Raw genomic sequence first — 21,317 nt, forward strand, 5'->3', positions numbered from 1 at the left:
TTCTCAACCAGAGTTAAGAGATCCTCAAATTTTTGGTCACGAATCAAACATCTTATTTGGGGGTCTACAAAAATCCCTAGCGTCACTAACCCGAGGAATTTTTTCCTTAAGGTAACAAGATCCTGCATTACTTTTGTCCATTGTCCTAACAAAGTTTTTGAAGAGCCCCAACTTTATGTGAAGAGGAGGTAGAATTATCTAATCAGGGCTCACCAGTGAGGAATAAACAGCATTCTTCTATCCAGGAGTTAATACATGCGTTGGCCATTCCTTCTTGATGTAATGTTCCGCTTTGTTCCTGCTGTCCCATTCGCAGAGGAAACAACAATATTTCGTATAACCAAGCTGCAAACCCATTAACAAAGAAATGACTTGTAAATCACAGCAAACGGTCCGCTTGTATTTCTCATACTGAATTTTTTCTAACACTATTTCGATGTTTTCATAGGTTTCCTTCATATTAGTTGCATAAGCCAAAGGCACTGAAGGAAATTTGTTGCTATTGTGCAAAAGGACAGCCTTAAAACTAGTTTTCAAAGAGTCAATAAGCAATCTCCACTCTGTACTTATATGTGCATGTCCAAGTCTATCCATCACAGCACAGACATTATTACAATACACTAAATCATTTTCTTGAGAATAGTAGTTTTGAAACTCTGTATGAAGGTTTCGAAAAATACACACTTTAGTGTCACGATGGAGCAGATTCCAGCCTTAAGTTTAGAATCAAGAAGTTCTGTCTGTGTATTGGAGAGTTTTAAATCCAGTATGAGGTCATTTAGTTCACCCGGAGTTATCAGATGGGAATCCAATGTAGATGTGCTTCCTACATAAGTAGGATCATCATCTTCATTTGGAACTTCAATAGTTGCCTCAAGTACGTAATCCTCATTTACCGTAAGATGAGGAGGAGGTACCGGTACAGGTAATTCTGCACTGTGTGGAACTGGCCTAATTGCTGATACAAATTAGGGTACTGTACTGTGTGGTTAGATTTACTGCTTATTTCTTTTATCTGTGTCATACAAAAGTAGCAGTCTGAAGAATGATCTTTTGGTTCCCTCCAGATCATCGGTACTGCGAAGTTCATGTTTCGTCCACCATTTGCCCACCCAGTCAGACGTTTCACGCAAGTACAACAAATGTAGTGAGGAACCCAGTTCTTATCCTGGTCTCCTACACAGCAACCAAAATATAACTGATAACACTTCCTCACAAGTGGAGTAAAACATCGACGTTGTGATTTAAATATCAGCTCCCCACATACATAACAGAAATTGTCCGGTTTATTTACACACTTCCTCGACATCTTGTATCTTGTAAGGTATCACACACATACATACATACATACACACACACACACACACACACATACACACACAGGAATCTACACTCCATCAAATTCCCACAAAATCCCTCTAGACATTCCCTCATACAAAAATGGTGACATGGTGTACACATCATTGAAAACGTTTTATTGGAAGTCCAATGAGGTATAAACCGTGGTATATTGTAATTTTCGTGGAAATTATATGTGTTGAAGACCGACCCGACCCCACCCGTGACCCAAATTGACTGACCCGACCCGACAACCCGACCCGAGTTGACCCGATTGGCCCGACCCAAAGTGACCCGAGTGAACCAACCCGAGGTGACTTAACCCGACAACCGACCCGAGTGACTTGAACTTACAATCTAACCAGTTTGAGAGAGCTAGAACTTTACAAAACTGCCACCAGAAAAAAAATGCTGACCAATTCTTATGCATAAACCATTGTTTCGGCTTTTTTTACTTGTAGTATAATTATCCTTCTCCTCCTCCTCAGTGTTCTCCCATTAATAAACAGGCCAGTTTCCGTGAATTAGGTAAGAAGCTTCCATTTTTGCGATTTCCCGCTAATATCTGCCTCGCAACCCAACATAAAGTACCACCCTCCTTATTACAATCTATCAATTCCAACCTTCTTACACACTCTCGCTCTCCTGATATCACCCCCTTTACTACATCCTTCAGAATGCAATCCCTTAGCAAGATCAAAACTTGTGATCCGTCCATTTTTCGCTTCCTTATATCGTCTAATATTGCTCTCGTCTCTTGCATTTTTTCAGCATTTCCTTATTCGTTTTCCTCTCTACCCTGCTAACCTTCTTTATTTTACTCCACATCCAAATTTCCAAGGTTAAAATTTAGGCAATCAAGTTCAAAAGTCAAAATAAAATTTGACTGAGTTCTGAAGACAAGTTCTGAAGGCTAAAAGAATAAAAGTTCTGAAGACAACATTATTTTCTAGTAAGGAATGTATATAGAACTTCTTTTAATATTTTTTGCTGTGTAACAAACAACAATTTCATCACGTTAACATTCCGATTTTTCTATTTAAAAACAGCGTTGCTGTCTGATAGAATCATAAGGAACTAATTGCACTGAAATATCATTCTGTAGGGAATTACCTTTTATTTTTTCTTGATTAATTTATCTAGAAGATATTTGCAACGTTATATAAAATTAGCAAGTATTTTATTGCGGAGAAAGTCAAATCACTACTCCAGCAATAATAATAATAATAATAATCTGAAGGTGACCAAGAAAGTTCTGTCTCTTTGTGGAGGTCTGTGTTCAATTGGCCCTCACACCGTGAGTTGAATGCGAATCGATATAAGGTGAAGGTCAGTTGTTGGACGAGACGAGACGAGACAGAATTTTCATGAAAGGGTACGAGATGAGACAGAGCTCTTTCAATAGAAACATATGCACTTTTCCAGACGAGACTACCTTCACGACACATTTTCGAAACGAGAATGCCCCAAACCAGGTCTCGTGAGCAACACTAGTGAGTATATCCAACATACTACTTGGTTGTGGCTGTTCAGATGCACCGTGAACGTGCGTAAGGACTGAGTGAACATGGGGCCTTCACAGAGCGTCATAAGGGCTTGTTTGCTGTACGAGTTCAAATTGCTCCTCCGCGGAGCGGAAGATATGACAGGCCTTTGGTGAGGGTGTCGTGACTACGCGGAGAGTGCAGTGGTATGACGGTTTAAGGACGGTGACGAAACACTCGAAGACGCACCACGTGCCGGAAGACAAACAGATGTTCAAAATAAAGATCTTCGGGCAGCAATTGAGGCGAAGACAGACATGTGAGGAACTGGTACTACCTTTCAGTGTAAGTGGAGAAACCATTCTGCACCACCACCATCAACTTGGGAAGCACTGCAAGTTGGGTTGATAGGTCCTACATGATTTGACTTGGAGCCAGAAAGCAACGCGAGCAGACACCTGTGTTTCTTTGGTGTCTCGTCTGAGGAAGGAGCAATTTCTGAACAGGGTGTTGACATGTGATGGGAAGTGGGTCCTGTACGAAGCTCCACGGCGCCGTCATTGTTGGTTAGCATCCCATGAACCGGTTCAAAAACAGCCCAAGCCAGCATCACGCCAGAATAAGGTTCTCCTGTGCATTTTGTGGACTGCTCGAGGTATCGTCCATCGGGAACTGCTACCAGCTGGTCTGATCATCAATGCAACTGTGTACTGTCACTGTGTACTGTCTGGATCCAGCAGTTCTGAATCGCAAAGGGGTCCTCTTGTTACAAGGCAACGCTAAGCCCCACGTGGCTAAAATGACCCAGTACATCATTCTACGCCTTGGATGGAAAACACTATTGGATCCGCCATACTCCACGGACATTGTACCGTCCGATTACCACCTGTTCCATTCCTTGGACAATCACCTTAGAGAACGCCAATTCAAACAGCTAGTAGAGGTTCAATATGCACTTGATATCTTCTTCACTTCACGTCCCACCAAGTTCGACTGCGATGGAATCCATGGCCTTCCAGAACGTTTTCAGAAGGTCGTCGAGGCTGATGGAGACGATTTTTGATATTCCAGGTACGTCTTAGGTTACATACCAATGTTCGAAGGTGTTGGTGAAAAGGCGGCGGAACTTTCTTGGGCACTCTTAAAGTTATAATAATAATAATAATAATAATAATAATAATAATAATAATAATAATAATAATAATAATAATAATAATAATAATAATAATAATGTGTCCTGCCCAAAGGCAGATGTTTGATCCGAAGGTCCATGGGTATTGATTCCAGCTCGTACCAAGTAAGTTTTCTGGTGGACAAACCCCATGTGCATGGGTTTTCTCGGTGTTCTCCCATTTCCTCCCACTTTCTTCATTCAACCACTTCAATTATTTCTCATCATCACTGTCTCTCTTCGCGTTGGTGCATAACGTGGGACGTTAACTAGATATTTCCTTTCAATTTCACTTAATGTGACATTTAACTTGACATAGAAACGCAGAAAGGAAAAAAGTCAGTAGTAATATTAATTACAATTACAATACCAATTAGTTAATATAGGGTAAAATTAAAATTTTATTACTATTTCACCTTCAATTAGTCACATTTATCATTCATTCACCAACTTCGAATTGAATTCCACAACAAAGCTCTTTATAGTATTCCGTATAGAAAATAAGTGAAGAATGTGACGACCCGACCCGAGTGACCCGACACGAGCTAACCCGACTGACCCGACCCGACAACCCGACCCGTTTGAGAGCACTATCAGAGGGGTACTATTTACAGTACAATTTATTTTGTATGGTTTAGCATACTTTAAGGCTAACATACTTTTTGAAAACAGAAAAAACGGGACATCTTACAAATTAGTAATAAATATTGCATTTTGTATTAATTTTATCTTTCGAATTTTACTACAGTATCGCACTAGTTATACAACTTAAAATAATGTATTAATATAGTCCATACTCAGTGGCGTATTTAGGGGGAGGGCTTCCGGGCTCAAGCCCCCCACCGAAATCTTACTTACTATAGTAAAGTATATGAAATATCTTGCAGAATTTTCATATTTTCAGGCAAAGCACCCCCGGAAGTTAGCAAAGCCCCTCCCGAAACAAAATCGTAAATACGCCACTGTCCATACTTAATCAACAGTGCTAAAAATTATTATAGAAGCTAGAAGCTGTTATACAATATAAACGCAATCAGTGAACATACAATATTTAGGCAAAAATTATATTTTCAATATTATTACGCATACCACCTTTACATGCTCTACATGTCTATAAAGAAAAATATCCAGATTTATGAAGTTGTTTCAAAATTTCAATAGGCTAATTTATTGTTGTTAACCTAAAATGCGAACTAAAAGAAAGCAATTTGCATAATTGTTTTTCTGAAACAGAAAAAAAATGTGTTTTCGGGGCTGGTCTGCAACGTCACAAGAATTTGTTGCCACCTCGGGGTATACATTCTTACTCTTAGTGATAAGAGTGCTACTTAGGAGGATTTAAACATTGCATGTTATATCCGGGGAAGCAGCGATTGCAATAATAATAAAGATTAGAATGAAATTGTTCCTATAGTATTGTCGGAATTGAAAGCAAAAGGAATAAGTCGATTTTATTATCTTTTCAGAAATTTTGATATGTAATTAATAATAATAATAAAGAAAAAAACAGGACAAGAAGGAAAATTTCTGCACACCGGGACAAATTTTAAGAAACCGGGGCGTATGGTAGCCTTACATACTTATTTGCATGCGGAGTGTCAGTACGGAGCCACTACGTAGCAGAGTTGAAACAAAACCTCGTAAATAGGTTGCCAACTCAGGAAAACAAAATTACCGGCACACCCTCAAAATTCTCTGTACAAATGAGAAACTGAAGACTGTATTGATCGTTATTATATTTACCAGCAATTGCCACTTGTTTAAAATTATCGAAACAGATGAATAATACTGGATATTAATCTTTATGTAACAATAGTTGATTCATAAAATGAAATTTATTCTATAAACTTCACTTCAAACAAAGGAAATTGCTTTAAAAAGTCATTTTCTACTCTCAATAAATGAATAAAATTCTTTTACAATAAAATATAAGTGTTATCAAATTTGTTATGTTAAATAAATAAAAAAATTTGCCATACGTTAAAAAAATATCGATAATGTATAATACAACGGAAATTTGTGTTTGTAAAGGCACTGTTGAAAAATTTCGATGTTCAATGTTATATTCTGGATTGCAGATTCCAAAATACCGGTCAGAAGGGGTCTAATAAGAAGTTTGTACCGGTCACCGGCCTTAATCAAAATTACAGCAAATACCGGCCAGTTAGCAACTCTACTCGTAAATCAGAATGCTGAATGCACCAAAATACTTCACCATGCATTCTATAGTTTCTGCAAAATGAATTTAATGAAGATGATCATATAAAACAAAATACTGTGTTATAATTTTCCCTTTAACAGTCTACTTTGTGGATTTGTTATATCTTCCACTTATCAATTTCCTGTACGAGATGAGAATAACGGTTTCTGCGCAAGATAGAAAGAAAAAAATACATTTTTCTCATAAGGATTCAGTTCACGTAAGAAATAATGAATAAGTTTAATAATAAGAGCCGAGGAGTGAAAAACTAACTCAGCAATAATGATTGTAAGTATAAATATAAATATATATATAAAAAAACATTTAATTCCATCATCGTTAGGATAAGATCAATATAGTGAATCACACGATAGTGTGAACAAACCAAACCACACAATAGTGTGAACAAAGTCCTGTTAGAAAAATACTCCATAAATGTGACACATTTTTTTAATGCTTCTACCATTTATACAAACCCTCACATTGTTTTCGTTCTGGCGGCGCCCCTAATAGAGTACAAACGAAAATTTCGCCTGCACATTTCTGTGCAAATGATGTACAAGCGATTGATATAATTTGTGATTGAATTGGATATGGTGGGGGCTACCATTTAGACAGCCCCACTTTGTTTTCGTTCTGGCGGCGCCATTAATTGTGTACAAACGAAAATTACGCATGCATATTTCTGTACAAGCGATGTACAAACGATTACGAAAATTTGTGATTCAATTGGACATGTTGGTGGGAAGCTACCACTTAGAGAGCCCCCAGTTTGTTTTCGTTCTGGCGGCGCCCCTAATTGTGTACAAACGAAAATTTTGCCTGAACATTTCTGTAAAAATGACGTACAAACGACTGCGACAATTTGTGATTGAATTGGACATGGTCGGGGGCTACCACTTAGACAGCCCCACTTAGTTTTCGTTCTGGCGGCGCCCCTAATTGTGTACAAACAAACATTTCGCCTGCTCGTTTCTGTACAAACGAAGTACAAACGATTCCGACAATTTGTGATTCAATTGGACATGGTGGGGAGGTATTACTTAGAAAGCACCCCACTTAGTTTTCGTTCTGGCGGCGCCCCTAATTGTGAACAAACAAACATTTCGCCTGCCCGTTTCTGTACAAACGAAGTACAAACGATTGCGATAATTTGCGATTGAATTGGACATGGTGGGGGGCTACCACTTAGACAGCCCCCTTTTTTCTGTTCTGTCGGCGCCCCTAATTGTGTACAAACGAAACTTTTGCCTGCACATTTCTGTACACACGAAATAGAAACGATTGCGATAATTTGTGATAGAATAGAACATGTTGGTGGGGGGCTACCAGTTAGACAGTCCCCCACTTTGTTTTCGTTCTAGCGGCGCCCCTAATTGTGTACGAACATACATTTTGCCTGCACATTTCTGTACAAACGAAGTACAAACGATTGTGACAATTTGTGATTCAATTGGACATGGTGGGGGGCTACCACTTAGACAGCCGTTTGTATGTACGTACTAATATTGATAAGTTCCACTACGCGATCCCAATTAATAGTTAATATACCCGCGCCACACACACACACACTAGCATTTGTACACACGAAAGTATACCTGGTAGTATCCACACACTTACGCCGGAAACTAGAAACAAACACACACACACACACACACACACACACACACAGGGACAGAGAGAGAGAAAGAGAATATCTTGTTGTACCTTTATACTGAATGCACCATTACTCACAAAATCAGTTAAAAAAGAAAAAAGAAAAAAGTTGTAAATGAAACTTTCAAAGATTGGTACCACTGCTGCGTGTCACACATGAGATTGTTCCATAATGATTGATTCGTAATATGATGTATATGGGTTTCTTAATGGTAGTATAACAAAATGCCTTCAAATTGACCACTAAATAAAAAGTGAAATTTATTTCTCAAATTTTGTAAAATCGAAGTCGGTGGGCATTATGGGAACAGTCTACAATAACAATATATGCAAATAAATATTAATATACTTCACGTTTTCCAGTGGGTGCAAGAAAGCTTCGAATAGTATTTGTTGCCAGAAGCATTAGCTGATGTAAATATATATATATATTTCGTTAGTCAATCACTTTTTTACTATTAGTAAAGCGCTCTCTAATATCGGTCATCTTCGATTATTTTTATGTTTCCCTCTCTTCCTCCTCCCCAAGTTGCCGGGCTGAATTTGGATTTAAACGGCATCACAAGTGTCACTGTTCGTGTCAGAGACCACGAAACTATGGATTCGGCACTAATATTTGGTCATTTTTAATCATTATTATGCATCTCCCTCTTCCCCAAATTACGAGGCTGAATTTGGTCGTAAATGGTATAGGAAGTCTCAGTATTCAACTCAGCGACCTCGAAAACTATGGATTCGACACTAATATTCGCCATTTTCGATCATTTTTATATATCTCCCCTCCTCTCCGCCAATCTACGGGGCTGAATTTTGATTTAAACAGCACCGGAAGTATCATTGTTTACCTTAGCGGTCCCCAAAACTATAGATTCCATTTCAATGTCGGTCATTTTCCATCATTTTTAAATATCTTTCCTCTCCCTCTCCCCTAAACTTCAAGATCAAAGTGATATGACAGAAACCATCTCAGGCCCGATCCTCATCTATCTTAAAATAAGATCGAGTTCGGTCAGGTGGTTTAAGAGCTATTAAGTTATATATATATATATATATATATATATATATATATATATATATATATATATATATATATATATATATATATCCCCTTTCGCTCTTCTCCCCCTAGGTTCTACCATCAAAGTGAACTGACATATAACATTCCAGGCTTGAACCTCATCTATGTTAAAAATTTGATCGAGATTACTCGTTTGGTTGAAGTTATTAAGTTTTATTTATTATTATATAACTCCCCCTTCTCCCCTCTCCTAAGCTTACCGTCAAAATGAAATGATGAAAACACTCCCAGGCTCAAACTCCATCTATGTTGAAAATTTGATCGAGATCGGTTGGGTGGTTCAAGAGATTAGGAGTCACAAAAATAGTCACTTTCAATTTTATAACATAGATTTATTGTTGTAGGATAATGTTATATCGCTCAACCCTCGATGTGTCGTATACCTAAGGATGCTAAAAGTTATATTGATAAACAATTATTTAACGTATAAGCATGCGCCCATGAAATCAAACTTGCGGTTACATGTATTAAGTTTTTTCAATGTCATGAAAATGTTATTTCGATATTAATTTTATGAGCACAGATTAAAAATTCCCAACGGATGCTTGAGTCTGGGAGCCAAGGCCATACCCATGTAGTCGATACCTATGGTGTACGGTATTACCAATGTTCAATACTACATTTCACTTTAGTTTTGGAAGGAAAACACCACTAATATGTTTTGAAACGAAACGAAATATCTAGTTTAACGTCCTACGATTATGCATCGGGGCTAAGGGAGACGGTATTCATGAGAAATGAATGAAATAGTGGATTGAAGAAAGTAGGAGGGAACATCAAAACACCGAGAAATAGAGACCTGCACGGGCCGAAGTTTTCGGCCCGAGCCTAATCCAGCCCGAATGTACGTAGGCCCGGCCCAGTCCGGATCCGAAACGTTTTGGAGATTTTCGGCCCGAGACCGGCCCGGCCCTATAAGTTTTTTAAAAATTCTTAGCCCAAGCCCGGCCCGGGCCCGATAAATTTTCGAAGTTTCATTTTGTAACATTTTTTACGGGCACACTTCTTCAACGTTTGCCTTTATTCTAATTATCGTTTAACGAATGTCAATAATTATTAAAGAATTGCAATTAATCGGCCCCAGCCCGGCCCGACCTGAAAAGAAATCAGACTCTTGCCCAAGAGACTTGGACTTGGCCTTGGTCTTGGTCTTGGTCTTGGTGTTGCACCCCTTGGTCTTGGTCTTGGTCTTGCATCGGGATTCCTGGTCTTGGTCTTGCATGCAAGACTCTTGCAAACACTGCAAGACCAAGACTCTTGCGCTTATCACTAGTTTTGTTTGATCTTTTGTTTTGAGACCGTTAATGTTTTCCACCGTAAATGAAATTCCATCATACATTTGTGCAGTTAACTTCTTGTGGATTGCGTTCGTAAAATGTTAATTTTTACCAATGTCACTTCCCTCAACAGTCGCCTCTGTTACTGAAGTTGGTTGTCATTTCGTACCAGTATACACAAAAATTCTGCAGACATCATTATAATTGTTATGTTTATTATCGCTATCTAAATCTCAAATTTTTGGGTTGTGTTAACAAACGATTCTCGGGCCCTTTTGTTGCGGAGACATTCCGACCCGGGTCCTTTTGATTAGGGGCGTTTTGATTCGGGCCTTTTGACTCGGGCCCGTTTGTTGAGGAAATATTTCGACCCGGGCCCTTTGACGTGGGCCGGTTTGACTCGGGCACTTTAGTAGGAGGACCCCTTTGGACTCGGCTTCTTTTTATGAGGGGCGTTATGATTCGGGCCCTATTGTTGTGGATACCTTTTGAACAGGTCCCTTTTGATGTGGGGCCGATTTCACTCGGGCCCTTTTGTAGCGGGGCCCGTTTCGACGCAGGCGCGTTTAATGCAGTTCCTTTTGACTCGGGTCTTTTGTCGTGAGACTCTTTTGACTATGGCCCTTTTGATGAGGGGCGTTTTGATTCGGGCCTTCTGGCTCGGGCCCTTTTGTTGAGGAGACCTTTCGACCCGGGCCCTTTAGACGCGGGGCCGTTTGACTCCGGCTTTATTTGACCCGGGTCCGTTTGACACAGGGTCTTTTGACTCAGGTAACTTTGTCGTGGAACCCTTTTGACCCGGGCTCTTTTTATGAGGTGCGTTTTGATTTGGGCCCTTTTGACTAGGGCCTTTTTAATCCGCGACCTTTTGACTTACGGCCGTTTCACTCGGGTCCTTTCGTAGCGGGGCCCCTTTTGACTCTGCTCCTTTTTATGACGGGCGTTTTGATTCGTGCTCTTTTGACTCTGGACTTATGTTGTGGAGAGCTTTTGACCCGGACCCTTTTGATGTGGGGTCGTTTTCACTCGGACCCTTTTGTAACGGAGCCCCTTTTGACTCGGGCTCATTTGACGCAGGGCCTTTTGACTCGGATCCTTTTCTCGTGGGCTCCTTTTGACTATGGCCCTTTTTATGAGGGGCGTTTTGATTCGGCCACTTTTGACTCGGTCCCTTTGACGCAGGATCGTTTTACTCTGGCTCTTTTGTAGCGGAGTCCCTTTTGACTCGGGCTTTTTTATGAGGGTCGTTTTGATTCGGGGCCTTTTGTCTCGGGCCATTTTGTTGCGGAGACCTTTCGACCCGGGTCCTTTTTATGAGGGGCGTTTTGATTCGGGCCCTTTTGACCCGAGCCCGTTTGACTCAGGGCCTTTTGACTCGTGCCCTTTTGTTGCGGAGATCTTTTGACTCGGGCCCTTTTGTAGCGGGGCCCCTCTCGACCCGGGCCCATTTGACGAAGGGCACTTTTGACTTGGGTCTTTCTGTCTTTGCCCTTTTGTTTGGCCCTTCTGACATGGAACCATATATATAACGCAGCAGCTGAAATACCTGTGGCAGGGGGCCTGGGGGAGTATGAGTAAATCGATGATCGATTGATCCAGGGCGCAGTAAAATTAGTTACACCACTGTTCATATCTATTTCTTTCTATTCTCTCGACATCATGTCTAGAGATGAATGTTCTGACTAATAGGCTACAGTGGCGAAAGACGATATACGCTATCAATGATAAATGTTATGACTGTTAATATATATAGGGAATAAAACGAAAAATTCTATATCGGACTTCCCCTCCACCCGTTGGAAAAAATCCTGCGGCCGTTAGTGATTATGATGTTGCTTAGTTACTGTATTATAATGTTCTATACACGGAATAAATACTTATGTGTTTTATATAATAATGAGAACCTTATTTACATTTATTACGGCCCTTGCTTTACGAGAAACATTTTCACGTTCAGCGTAATCAGTTTCCATTCTAAAATAATTACAGTGAGGCGAATGAAATAATTCACGCAGAGATTTAGGACTTAGAATAATGTCTTGCGAACATGTAGTAAATCCCTGAAGATTAAAAAGCGCTAGTAGCAGTAATTAGCTTAGTCGTTTCCTATAGTCCCTTAGTGAATTACATAAATCTTACAGATGTTGTATCTCTTTCTTTCTCCTCTCTATACATCATGTCTGGAGATTAATGTATGGACAAATAGGCTACAGAGGCAATTTTAAAAAGTAAGATGATCTACGCTATCAGTGACAGATGTTGTGGTGTTTAACTTAACATATAAGGCAATAATACGAATCTTTTCAGAGATGACAGTGCACTGATACTTCAAATATGTGCCTTTACTCCCTATACCTACGTTATTTTCCTAGTCAAAATAAAAACTCTTCAAAATTAATCACAAATTATTATGCAACCATCCCTTCTTTAGAGTACTGCGCTGTCACATACCCGTCACGGCGATGTAAAGGCACTTTTGGCGACGAGGATACAAAATTTCATTATCAAGTAAATATTACATTAAAAGGTATTCTATTCTAAACCAAGAGTAATATATGTATCATAATAAACTAGAAAATTTGAACTACCGTACTGCGTTATAAATTTTAATTTCGAGAAATAAAATATTAAGGCATTGTTTCAATTTACACACGGATTTAGTCAAGTTCGCAAATTAACACGAGACGAGACTTATTCAAAACCTAATAAACGAAAAGATAACTTTCTTTCTTAATTACGAATTCACGAATTTATAATCAATTTAGTTTTGAGTACGAATGCGAACGAGAAAATCTAAAGATCAATCATTCTAAATGAATTTTCTTTATACAAACAAGACAAATATAGGGACAATACCATCATTAGTACACTAATAAAAAAATCATATCATAGTTAGGAGACTAAACGATCACAAAATACATACTTTTGTGTAAATAAAAGATTTCAATTTCACCAATATTATTATTATTATTATTATTATTATTATTATTATTATTATTATTATTATTATTATTATTATTACTATTATTATTATTACTATTATTATTATTATTATTAATGTACTAAATTTAGTGCTACATTGCTCAGTATAAATGAAAAATATTTATTTCTTCTTCTTCTTCTTCTTCTTTATGAACGGAAGTCCACTCTATCGATACCTTGATTGTGTTTGCACAATATCAAATAAATCAACCACAATTAAATCTATGAGTTTTTCTTTGCAAAACACTATCATATCTTATTTTAATCTGTCATCAGCAATGTTCACACAGCCGTTTTTATCAAGAGACACACTTGGAAAACTGACGTTCATTCCGTTAAAAATAATCATGTTTGATCTTATTTATAAAAGTCCTATACACTTACGATGAACATATCAATTTAATAAATTCAAGATCGTACATGTTACGTCCAGATAAATTAATCTAAATTCCTTTATATCTGAACATATATTTCGACTTTGCAAATACGATACTAATGCACCAATACCAATAAAAATAAGCGGCCAGGGAAAATATGTATTTGACCCTAATATCGTGCTTTTACAGCATAAGGAGCATATTTGTGGGACGTTAAACTTAAAGGTTTCATCTCTCTCTCTCTCCCTTACGATAGGGTATGATGTCTGAATGATTGCGAAAACTATCACTTAACTCAGGATGATGTTCTTATTCGTGGCCAATACGGAAACTCAAGGGTCCTTGAGTCGACTTCACTTCGAACCGCGTGGACTTTGTACTGGACAAACACTGTACCTGTGGGTTTTCTCGGAGATCTGCCGTTTCCTCCCAATTTCTTTTTCATTCTACCATTTGATTATTGTTCAATGTTCATGTTTGTTGGTGCCAAACATACATCACACAGACATACAGACAAACAGTCAGATAAACATTTTTATTTTATTTAGATTAAATAAGTAAAGGGACGACTGTTCGCACGTGAGGTGTGAAAACAATCACTGCATTTGTGCTGTGGTTTGACCCTCTGAATGATAAAGTGTACTTTTCTCCGGTGCTTAGTGTCCTGGTCCAACGTCCGAGGAAGTTAATTTGTCGTGGGCAATATCACACTCTCTTTTCTCGGGTCTCTCTCTTTTCACATTGTATTCCAGCCCTTTTCTTGAACACGTGCTCCTTTAGCGTAAGGAGTATATTTGTGGGACGTTAAACTGAATTATTTCATCTCTCTCTCTCCCCCCTTCTCTCTCTTACGAAGGGTATGATGTCTCAATGATTGCGAATACTGAGCATCACTTAACACAGTATGATGTTCTTATTCCGTAGCAAATACGAAAATTCAAATTAGAGGTACGTTCAAAAAGTTTGTGAAACCTTGATCCAAGATCCAATTGTAATTTGAATTAAAAATTTTCTTCTACGTCTTATATCTGAACAACTACATAAAGTGTAGCCAGATTATCACTTAACTCACTATGATGTTCTTATTCCTTTAAAAATAAGAAAAGTCGATTTAGCTGGACATTGAAAAAAATTGACCCCTGGTTCAAGATTCAATAATTATATTTAATTCAAAAATCATCTTGTACGCCTTATGTCTGGAGAACTACACGTAGTGTATGATGTTGTTCATTATAAGCCTACTTGTTCGGAGGTCGAACTAGGGACCGCATGCACTGGGTTGGGGAACATTGCTCTACTACACTAAGTATCCATCTGAAAGAATAAGTCGTTGCTAACACGAAGGTAAAGTTTTACATCCCATGATTATACAGGTTAAGCTAAAGGAGACGATGATCATGAGACATGAACGAAAATCGTGAAGAAAACTTGGAACGACGAAAACACTCACAAAATTCACTTATCGTAAGCTGGGATTAAACCAAGGATTCCATTCACGAGAATTGAAGGCTGTAACACTGACCCACAGTTCACATGTTTCTTACGCTCAAAGCCTAAGAAAATATTTCAGTTTAACGTACCACGATTATGCCCATTATGCTAAGGGAGACGGCTGATTAAGGCAAATGAATGATTAAATAATTAGTAGAATGAGAATGTGTGAGTAACCCATGAAAACTCACGTACACGATGTTGTTCATTGTAAGCTTACTTGTTTGGAGGTCGAACTAGGGACTACATGAACTAGATGTAAGCACTCTGCCACAGTGCACAAGAACTAGTAATAAAAAATTTCTTTTAGCTTTTCCCGCTGTTCTGCGAAACATCGTCGTCTTCTGTGAACGAATACATATTATTATAATCACACTTCTTAGAAACAAGATATGTTTATTACTTCCTCGCAGAATGTTATGACATTGCATTCGTCTTCTTTCACAAACACACACACACTTTCTGCCTCTTTCTTCATGCAATGTGATAAAATAAGGAATTAGCATGCAAACCTCTTCGTAATCTTGCATTGTATGCTTGTCTTTTTTTCACACTACAATGCAATGTGAAGATTGACTTCCAGACTATGCAATGCAACGGGAAGCCACGTGAAAGGGCTGTCTCTATCCGTCTAATTGACTAGCTGAAATTTTGTTGCTTTAGTGATTAGCGCGGATGTCATATTAATAAAGCGAAAGGATGCTAATAACTTCTAGATAAAATCACGGAATACATTTTGTACTTACATTTTCAACACGAGACGAGACGACAAAAGATTTTTGAGAGTACTTCGAGAATAAATACCCAAAACGGTAAGATCGAGAACTGCTTTCTTTGAAAACAATTCACCGTTCCTAGAATAGCCTCTCACCTCTCTTAAACCTCTCTTCAAATTGCTAATGATAGAAATTATTTTTGGTTTCAACGTTAATCGTCATAAAGCAATAATATATAACAAGAATTAAGTTCTGCAAGAATATATTTAATCCGATCCTACCTTTATATTTCCGGGGGTCTTTACATGATGTACAGCCTATTACATTTTAGGTTTGGGGAGTGTGGTACATCCAGTACTTTGGGTCCTGATTCGATCACAGCTCGCGTCGTTTGGACTTTCTGACGAATTCAAAAATCTACAAACATAATATTGTTCATCGTAAACGTACGTCGTACTGTGATCGAACTAAAGACCCCCGCAATAGAGATAAGTGTACAGCGTTTCCGTAGTGAAGAGAACACTTCCATACGGTTTCTTTTCAGATCAACAATTCTAAATGAAATTTCTTAAATCCTAAAAGACAAGTATCGGAATAATACCAATATTAGTATACGAATTTTAAAATTATATCATATTTAAACGTATTAAATGATCAGAAAATACAAATTTTATGTGAAATCAAAAGATTTCAATTTCACTATATTATTATTATTATTATTATTACTATTATTATTATTATTATTATTATTATTATTATTATTATTATTATTATTAAATGCACTAGAGTTAGTACTACACTGCTCAGTATAAATGAAAACATATTTTCTTCTTCTTTGAGAACAGAAGCCAATCCATTGATACCCTTCAACATAAGAGTATCGCTTTCCGTCAAACTTGACTGTGTTTGTACACTATCAAATAAATCAGCCATAATTGAATCTATTAGTTTTTTTATTAGTAGTCCGAAACAAGTGGAATCAAATGTACAAGTTTTTTCCATTCTGTTAAATTTAACTTCACTCTAAACGCAAGGCCTTTACCAACATGAATCACTTGTTCAAACGTGTCACTATTCAGTACAATACAAATTAATTTGGTTTTCATTGAATTAAGACCATATTCAACATTTAATATGACAAGGAGGAGGAACAATCATGTTTTATCTTGTTTATACATGCCAGATACACTTACGATTATGATATCAATTAAGTCAATTCAAGATCGTGGACGTTACTTCCAGATAAATTAATCTTCATTCCTTTATATGTTAAACATATATTTCCATTTTTCAAACACGATGCTAATGAATCATTATCAATAAAAACCCTGGAGGATATACATAATACCACATACGTGAATTATTTGTATAAATACCTATTGTATTGATAATTTTAGAATATGTACATGTACTACCATGAGCAAAATAAATGACGCGTCTCTTTATTTTGAAGTTTTTTGAAAATATCTCCGTTTTCTTTATATGTTAGAAATTTCGGAAGGTTTCCCCAGCAGGACAGGTTAATAACAAACCCGTTTTTAATATTTCTGTTAGATATTAGCTTAAAATAAAGAAATTAGAAGCAAAAAACATTAAATCGACAGAAATCTCGAGAATTACCAACTCTGCTAAAGTGGGAAATTTTCAAGAACACGAGGGAATTCTGCATTTCAACACGAAGCAGCGACATCTATGTCATTGAGAGGAATGTGGATTAAATCTACAAACTAAACTTTTAACTAATATTTCTAGTATGTCTTATTATATGCATTATCTGCAAACTCCAAATATATGAATATATGCTAAGTATTAACATAAAGATAGAGCAAATAGTGGAAATTATCTATGGAAAAGGACGAATTGGTAGGACGATCGTAATGAAATATCGTCTTTACCGGAACAGGCTCAGTTTACGTAAAAAAACAAATAGCTCAGTTAGTTAAAGCAACGACTCTGTATGCTGATGGTAGCGGGTTCTATCCCGTGGAAGTGCCGTTATCAATTTTATCACTACACTACGGTTATTTTTTTATTTTTTTTTATTTGGAAAAGAATCAAATTGTAACGTATGTGTAAAACTCATGACGATACCAAAAAAAGAAAAAAATGCTGTTGTCGCACTTGCATTAGCGTCCCTAATTTTGTTTGCAAACAGTTTCGTAATTATTTCCCCTGTGCTCACTGCTCACCATATGCTCGCTGGCGCATAACGAATGTTTCCCAGTAAATGTTAATTGTAATTTGGAGAATTTTATAAAGTTTCACAATATTTCTCACTAGATAGTCTTCTATCTACGTGTTTGGATATTTTGATAACAGATTTCCCTATTAAATGTTTAATCTTCCCTAGATGTTTAATTACGGAAAAGTTTTACAATGTATTTGTATTGAATTGAAATTGTTTTGAATTTACTATTTGGTCTAGGAATTAATTCGTGCGGGTGGACAAGAGATGGCGCAACGAACGGAGCGTCCCACAGTTCCGTGTATCCACACATGTGTTGCAAACCCCTGTCATCGCGTATCGTTCGTAGTATAGGGCAGTGGATTAAAGCGTCAACAACACCAGTCTGTAGTTAAGTGAACATGGCGCAATTTGTGCCTGATAAAGTGTTTTTGCGGGGTGTCCTGCTGCATTACTTTAACATGCAGAAAAGTGCGACTGAAAGTCATCGTATTTTGGTGGAAGTGTATGGTGACCATGCTCTAGCTGAGCGAACGTGTCAGAAGTGGTTTGCACGGTTTAGAAGTGGTGATTTCGGCTTGGCAGACCAAGAGCGAGCTGGACAGCCAAAAAATTTCAAGACGAAGAATTGACAGCATTGCTCGAGCAGGATTCGTGTCAAACGCAGGAACAACTTGCAGCAGCATTAGGCGTTGATCAAACAACAGTCTCCAAACGCTTGAAAGCCATGGGAATGATTCAAAAGATGTCACATTGGGTTCCACATGAATTGAAAGACAGAGACTTTGAAAGACGAAAAACCATTTGCGAATTGCTGCTTCAACGACAGAGCAGAAAGGGGTTTCTGCATCGAATTATTACGGGTGATGAGAAGTGGATCCATTACGAGAACCCTAAACGAAAAAAGGCCTGGGTGAAACCAGGCCCATCACAACCAAAACGAGATATTCACTGTGCAAAGGTTATGCTGTGCATATGGTGGGATATGAAAGGTGTGGTGTACTATGAGCTGCTGCAACCGGGTGAAACTATGAATGGAGAACGTTATCGACGACAATTAATGCGTTTGAAACAAGCTCTGGCCAGAACACGACCAGAATGGGAAAACAGACATGATAAACTTATTGTTCAACATGATAACGCTCGCCCACATGTCGCAAAACCGGTCAAAACCTATTTAGAAAATGTCGGATGTGAAGTTTTACCCCACCCGCCGTATTCACCAGACGTTGCTCCTTCGGACTACTACTTGTTCGATTGCATGAACAACGATTTGATTGGACAGCGGTTTACTTCTTCAGAAGATATTGAAACATGGGTCTCTGACTGGATCGCTTCCAAGGATGAGGACTTCTTTCGCCACGGAATCCGTACATTGCCTGACAGATGGGCGAAAGTGGTGGCTAGCGATGGACAATATTTTTCTTAAGGTATTTATGTATTTTGTGTTTGTACTACAGGTTCAATGTGTGCGTACCAACCGCACGAATTAATTCCTAGACCAAATACATAAGGTAAGTAGACCGAAGGAGGAGAACTCAAGTAATTGATATTCTACGTAAAAGCAACCTATTGTAGAATGATGATGCTTCTTACCTTCAGCACATAATCTTTACGTTAGAGAGTCAGACAGAGAAAAATCCTTGGGTTTCCTCCTCTATGACCACCCATCTTAAACCTCTACATATCATTGTTCGTCTCACAAAATTTCGGTGCTCCAAAAACATTCAAATAATAATAATAATAATAATAATAATAATAATAATAATAATAATAATAATAATAATAATAATAATAATAATAATAATCCTGAATATGCCATCCTTACATAATGTAGGATATCTTAGTTTCCTAGTTTAAATCTTAAATATCTTAGTTTAAAATGCTTTCTTTAGTACTTGTTTGAGCAACCATGTAGGAGGGGGTACGACTTTTTATTTTGCCCCTCTCATTTCAGTAGCCTTCCAACAGAAAGTAATTTTTGATAAGCAGGACAGACAAAATGAATAAGAAATATATTTACAGCATCCTCTCCCCTTTCATGATTGGAATATCACGTAATATTTTTTATTCTACGAAAGATGGCCCTGTGCGGTTAGGGGTAGGTAACTAAAAAAATACCTTATATATAGCGCCACTTGATTGTAATATTACCGCTTCTTTATTTGTACGAGGGAGCCCCTACACAATCAAGGGTGACAAAAAGAATAGGAAGAGTGTCTATTGATTCCAGTGGTGGATCCAGCACGAACTTCTGGGGGAGGGGAGGGGAAGTGAAACATTCTTTTGATGATGTGAAGCTGTCACAAATTACCACTTAACTAAACTAAACAATAGTGGGGGGAACTGGAACCCAGTCAGTTTAAATTGATGTAAAAGTTTAATTTTTGGATTCATATTAAAGTTTTGGTTTCAAATGAGAATTTCAGTCCAAGTGGTCAATGATCAAATCTCGTGGGGCTCTTCAGTGTAGGCTAATACGGCCCCCTTATGAGAAAAGGCAAAATTATTAACATGTTTATAACTTTTGAATTTTTCGTCTATTTTAAAGAAATATTTTGCTTCGTATTAAAGTGTTGGTTCCAAATGACAAACTCAGTCCGAGTGGACAATGATCAAATCTCCGGGGGGGTCTTCAGTATAGGGGGCTACGGCTCCCTTATGGGAAAAGGCAAAAATATGAAAATGCTTATAACTTCCGAATTTTCCGTCTATTTTAAAGAAATTATTGGCTTCATATTAAAGTCTTGGCTTCAAATGACAATTTCAGTCCGTGTGGACAATGATCAAATCTCGGAGGGCTCTTCGGTGTAGGGGTTTCGGCTTCTTTATGGGACAAGATTCACGTAGTTGATATTGCAAAATTGTTTTGTATATATAAGTGGAAACTTGCACCATTTGGTTAATTTTACCTCTTATGTTTTGCAGATTCATATTCCAAGCAATAGTTACTTCGCAGAGCTAAAAGAAGGCACTTACTAGTTTCATTAAAATGAAATGTCTTTTATGAGAGGAGCAGACGAACGAACAGGCACCCAAACGTTGGTTGAGTCGTACGGTTGAAACTCGTTAAGCTCGCTTCAATTATTATTATTATTATTATTATTATTATTATTATTATTATTATTATTATTATTATTAATAATAATAATAATAATAATAATAATAATAATAATAATAAAGCATTGCTGGGACCTTTGGTGCAGGGTGTCCGTGGCTCGATTCCACTTCGTGCCAAGTGAAATTTGAGGTGGACAAATACCGTGTGCATGGGTATGTGTTTTCTTGAGATTTTCCATTTTCCTCCCACTTTCTTCATTTCACCATTTCATTCATCATCATTCTCCCTTAGCGTAGGTGCA

The sequence above is a fragment of the Thermobia domestica genome, chromosome 1 (genome assembly GCF_964235325.1).
Source record: "Thermobia domestica chromosome 1, izTheDome1.hap1.1, whole genome shotgun sequence".
NCBI classification, from domain to species: domain Eukaryota; kingdom Metazoa; phylum Arthropoda; class Insecta; order Zygentoma; family Lepismatidae; genus Thermobia; species Thermobia domestica.